Here is a 6000-nt window from a genome sequence, read left to right as displayed (position 1 = left end):
AGCCTAGAGTGAGGAGTTTTTGTTTGGAGTGGAGGTCGATAGGCAACCACTGGAGTTGTTTAAGAAGGGGAGTGACATGCCCAGATCGTTTCTGCAGGAAGATGAGCCAGGCAGCGGAGTGAAGAATAGACCGGAGCGGGGCGAGAGAGGAGGAAGGGAGGTCAGAGAGAAGGCTGACACAGTAGTCTAGCCGGGATATAACGAGAGCCCGTAATAGTAAGGTAGCCGTTTGGGTGGAGAGGAAAGGGCGGATCTTGGCGATATTGTAGAGGTGAAACCGGCAGGTCTTGGTAACGGATAGGATGTGTGGGGTGAACGAGAGGGACGAGTCAAGGATGACACCGAGATTGCGGGCCTGCGGGACGGGAAGGATGGTCGTGCCATCCACGGTAATAGAGAAGTCTGGGAGAGGACCGGGTTTGGGAGGGAAGATGAGGAGCTCAGTCTTGGTCATGTTGAGTTTTAGGTGGCGGGCCGACATCCAGGTGGAGACGTCCCGGAGGCAGGAGGAGATGCGAGCCTGAAGGGAGGGGGAGAGGACAGGGGCGGAGATGTAGATCTGCGTGTCATCTGCGTAGAGATAGTAGTCAAAGCCGTGAGAGCGGATGAGTTCACCGAGGGAGTGAGTGTAAATGGAGAACAGAAGAGGGCCAAGAACTGACCCTTGAGGAACTCCAACAGTTAAAGGATGGGAGGGGGAGGAGGCTCCAGCGTAGGAGACCGAGAATGATCGGCCAGAGAGGTGAGAGGAGAACCAGGAGAGGACAGAGTCCGTGAAGCCCAGGTGAGATAAGGTATGGAGGAGGAGGGGATGGTCGACAGTGTCAAAGTCAGCAGAGAGGTCAAGGAGGATCAGAATGGAGTAGGAGCCATTGGATTTGGCAAGAAGGAGGTCATGGGTGACCTTAGAGAGAGCAGTCTCGGTAGAGTGGAGGGGACGGAAGCCAGATTGGAGGGGGTCTAGGAGAGAATGGGAGTTAAGGAATTCTAGGCATCGATTGTAGACGACTCGTTCTAGGATTTTGGAAAGGAAGGGTAGTAGGGAGATAGGACGATAACTGGAGGGGGAAGTGGGGTCAAGAGCGGGTTTTTTTAGGATGGGGGAGACGTGGGCATGTTTGAAGGCAGAGGGGAAGGAGCCATTGGAGATTGAGTGGTTAAAAATAGAAGTTAAGGAAGGGAGGAGGGCAGGGGCGATGGTTTTAAGAAGGTGAGAGGGAATGGGGTCCGAGGCGCAGGTGGAAGGGGTGGCACTTGCGAGGAGGGAGGAGATCTCCTCTGAGGATACTGCAGGGAAGGATGGGAAAGTAGGGGAGGGGGTTGGTGGGGGGGAGGGGAGAGGCAGAGGGGTGACTTTGGGGAGCTCAGACCTGATCGTGTTGATTTTCGTGAGGAAATAGGTGGCCAGATCATTGGGGGTGAGAGATGGGGGAGGGGGAGGAACAGGGGGCCTAAGGAGAGAGTTAAAGGTCCGGAACAATCGGCGGGGGTGACGGGCATGGGTGTCGATGAGGGAGGAGAAGAAGCTTTGCCTGGCGAAGGAGAGGGCAGAGTTAAGGCAGGAAAGGATAAATTTGAAGTGTGTGAGGTTGGCTTGGTGCTTGGACTTTCACCAGCAGCGCTCAGCAGCTCGAGCATAGGAGCGTAGGAGGCGGACGGAGGAGGTGATCCAGGGCTGTGGGTTAGTGGAGCGAGAGCGGCGGAGGGAAAGGGGGGCGAGAGAGTCGAGATGAGTAGAGAGGGTGGAGTTGAGAGCGGAGACCCGCTCGTCGAGAGTGGGAAGAGAGGACAGGGCGGCAAGGTGAGGAGAGATGCTATTGGAAAGACGGATGGGATCGAGAGAGCGGAGGTCTCTGTGGGGCAGTAGCGAAGATTTGCAGGGGGAGGGAGTGTGAGAGATGAGGCAGGTGAGAAGGTTATGGTCAGAGAGAGGGATTTCAGAGTTGGTGAGGGAGGAGATAGTGCAGCGGTAGGAGATGACGAGATCGAGGGTGTGACCGAGTCGGTGAGTGGGCGCGGTATGGTGGAGGAGGAGGTCGGCAGAGTCGAGGAGGGATAGCAGGCGGGCGGCAGAGGAGTCGTCGGGTACATCCGTATGGATGTTGAAGTCACCAAGGATCAGAGTGGGCAGAGAGAAGGAGAGAAGGAAGGTGAGAAAGGGGTCAAGGTGGTTGAAGAAGTCGGAGGTGGGACCGGGAGGGCGGTAGATGACGGCGACAAGTAACTGGAGTGGGTGGTAGAGGCGAAGTCACACCTCCCCCCTCCCCTCCCCCCCACCAACCCTCTCCCCTACTTTCCCATCCTTCCCTGCAGTATCCTCAGAGGAGATCTCCTCCCTCCTCGCAAGTGCCACCCCCTCCACCTGCGCCTCGGACCCCATTCCCGCTCACCTTATAAAAACCATCGCCCCTGCCCTCCTCCCTTCCTTAACTTCTATTTTTAACCACTCAATCTCCAATGGCTCCTTCCCCTCTGCCTTTAAACATGCCCACGTCTCCCCCATCCTAAAAAAACCCGCTCTCGACCCCACTTCCCCTTCCAGTTATCGCCCTATCTCCCTACTACCCTTCCTTTCCAAAATCCTAGAACGAGTCATCTACACTCGCTGCTTAGAATTCCTTAACTCCCATTCTCTCCTGGACCCCCTCCAAAATGGCTTCCGTCCCCTCCACTCTACCAAGACTGCTCTCTCTAAGGTCACCCATGACCTCCTTCTTGCCAAATCCAATGGCTTCTACTCCATTCTAATCCTCCTTGACCTCTCAGCTGCCTTTGACACTGTCGACCATCCCCTCCTCCTCCACACCTTATCTCACCTTGGCTTCACGGACCCCGTCCTCTCCTGGTTCTCCTCTTATCTTTCTGACCGGTCATTCTCGGTCTCCTTTGCAGGCGCCTCCTCCCCCTCTCATCCTTTAACTGTTGGAGTTCCTCAAGGGTCAGTTCTTGGCCCTCTTCTGTTCTCCATTTACACTCACTCCCTTGGTGAACTCATTCGCTCTCACGGCTTTGACTACTATCTCTACGCAGATGACACGCAGATCTACATCTCTGCCCCTGTCCTCTCCCCCTCCCTTCAGGCTCGCATCTCCTCCTGCCTCCGGGACGTCTCCACCTGGATGTCGGCCCGCCACCTAAAATTCAACATGAGCAAGACTGAGCTCCTCATCTTCCCTCCCAAACCCGGTCCTCTCCCAGACTTCTCTATTACCGTGGATGGCACGACCATCCTTCCCGTCCCGCAGGCCCGCAATCTCGGTGTCATCCTTGACTCGTCCCTCTCGTTCACCCCACACATCCTATCCGTTACCAAGACCTGCCGGTTTCACCTCTACAATATCGCCAAGATCCGCCCTTTCCTCTCCACCCAAACGGCTACCTTACTATTACGGGCTCTCGTTATATCCCGGCTAGACTACTGTGTCAGCCTTCTCTCTGACCTCCCTTCCTCCTCTCTCGCCCCGCTCCGGTCTATTCTTCACTCCGCTGCCCGGCTCATCTTCCTGCAGAAACGATCTGGGCATGTCACTCCCCTTCTTAAACAACTCCAGTGGTTGCCTATCGACCTCCGCTCCAAACAAAAACTCCTCACTCTAGGCTTCAAGGCTCTCCATCACCTTGCCCCTTCCTACCTCTCCTCCCTTCTCTCTTTCTACTGCCCACCCCACACGCTCCGCTCCTCTGCCGCCCACCTCCTCACTGTCCCTCGGTCTCGCCTATCCTGCCCGCCGTCGACCCCTGGGCCACATCCTCCCGCGTTCCTGGAATGCCCTCCCTCCTCACCTCCAACAATCTAATTCTCTTCCCCTCTTCAAATCCCTACTTAAAACTCACCTCCTCCAAGAGGCCTTCCCAGACTGAGCTCCCCACTTTTTCCCTCTGCTCCCTCTACCCCCTCCCTTCACCTCTCTGCAGCTAAACCCTCTTCTCCCCGCTTTCCCTCTCCTCCTCCCCCCTCCCATCCCACCCCCTCAGCACTGTACTCGTCCGCTCAACTGTATATATCTTCACCACCCTATTTATTTTGTTTATTTTGTTTAATAATAATAATAATAATAATGTTGGTATTTGTTAAGCGCTTACTATGTGCAGAGCACTGTTCTAAGCGCTGGGGTAAACACAGGGGAATCAGGTTGTCCCACGTGGGGCTCACAGTCTTAATCCCCATTTTACAGATGAGGGAACTGAGGCACAGAGAAGTTAAGTGACTTGCCCACAGTCACACAGCTGACAAGTGGCAGAGCTGGGATTCGAACTCATGAGCCCTGACTTCAAAGCCTGTGCTCTTTCCACTGCGCCACGGTTTAATGAGATGTACATCACCCTGATTCTATTTAGTTGCCATTGTTTTTATGAGATGTTCTTCCCCTTGACTCTATTTATTGCCATTGTTCTTGTCTGCCTGTCTCCCCCAATTAGACTATAAGCCCGTCAAAGGGCAGGGACTGTCTCTATCTGTTGCTGACTTGTACATTCCAAGCGCTTAGTACAGTGCTCTGCACATAGTAAGCGCTCAATAAATACTTTTGAATGAATGAATGAATGAATAGTAGGCAATCAGTGAGGTAAGTTAGGAGAGGGTAAGTTGATTGAGTGCTTTACAGCCGATAATGAGGAGTTTCTGTTTGATGCAGAGGTGTATGGGCAACCACTGGAGTTCCTTGAGGAGAGGGGATACATAGATGGAACTTTTTTCAGAAAAATGATCTGGGCAGCAGAGTGAAGTATGTACTGGAATGGAGAGAGTCACGAGGCAGGGAGGTCAGCAAGGAGGCAGAGGCAGTGATCAAGGTGGGGTAGGATAAGTTCCTGGATCAACATGGTAGCAGTTTGGATGGAGAAGAAAGAGCCAATTTTAGCAATACTGTGAAGATAGAACTGATAGGGTTTCGTGCTAAGAATTTGCTCAGGTCATGTGATTGGGCAATTTCAGTTACTGTCTTTTACTACTGCATGAAGACTCCCAGGATCCAATTATAGCAGTCACTTCTATAATGGAGCTATTAGATATATGTATGGTGTATGGTTACCATGTGATTCCTTAGAGACATATGAATTCCAAGACCACTAGTAGAGTTCAAGTTTCATGACAATATAGAATTTTGGAGAATACAACCATTCTATGGAATTTTTATTTTGACTGATTTTTTTTTCTTTTCCTGTTCACTATTATTAGTATAAATCAATGTTAGTCTAGGAATTTTACACTTACATAATTATTTTAATGAGGAAAGTATTTGCTGTCATTTTGAATTCTCCTTCACAGTAATCCTGAGAGATAAGTGGTGACTGCTATCTCTGCCGTTTTATAGAGGGTAAAATGTCTTGACCCTGAGTAACCAAACGAGTATGGTTGAGAGTAGACATTTAGTCTACTTTTGCCTTTTGCCTTTCCAGACAGTACCAGGTACCATATTTTGCAACAGTGTTTTCTAAATGCCATTTCAGAAATGAGTTAAGTAATAAAGAAAATACAGAGAAGTGGAAAAACTTGCATCTGTTCTTACAATTCCACAATTTGGGAAACAAAGCAGGGAAATCGGAAGAGCCCAGAAAAATTTCCCCCTGGGTAAATGAAGACAGCAAGTGCACAGATTGTTTAAACATTTAATTTAAGTGTTTGAACCAAGCAGTAGTTGAAAAGACAACCACCACCTCCTCCTTCTCTATGGTGATTAAATTGGTAAATAAGCAATAGGAGAAATTTCCATATGGAAACCTGTTACTGGAAGCCAGAGCTTTCAACATTGTTCCTCAACAGCAATGCAAAAAGACCTGACAAAGTATTAAAATACCAACAAAAAACACAGGAAGCAAAGATTAACACTAAATGGGAAGTGCTGTGATATGTTCAAAGCACAGTGCCCGATATTAAGAAGATCAGATTCATTAACCACTCCATTAACCAACTCTGCCAGATCCGCTTCCATCCTCCCACTGCCAATAACCAACTCATCACCAGGGAAAGGTCCTGAGACAACCGATCCCAGCAGTAACCTC

Source organism: Ornithorhynchus anatinus, chromosome X5 (genome assembly GCF_004115215.2).
Source record: "Ornithorhynchus anatinus isolate Pmale09 chromosome X5, mOrnAna1.pri.v4, whole genome shotgun sequence".
NCBI classification, from domain to species: domain Eukaryota; kingdom Metazoa; phylum Chordata; class Mammalia; order Monotremata; family Ornithorhynchidae; genus Ornithorhynchus; species Ornithorhynchus anatinus.
The sequence above is the reverse complement of the archived record's forward strand: the minus strand, read 5'-3'. Positions refer to the sequence as shown.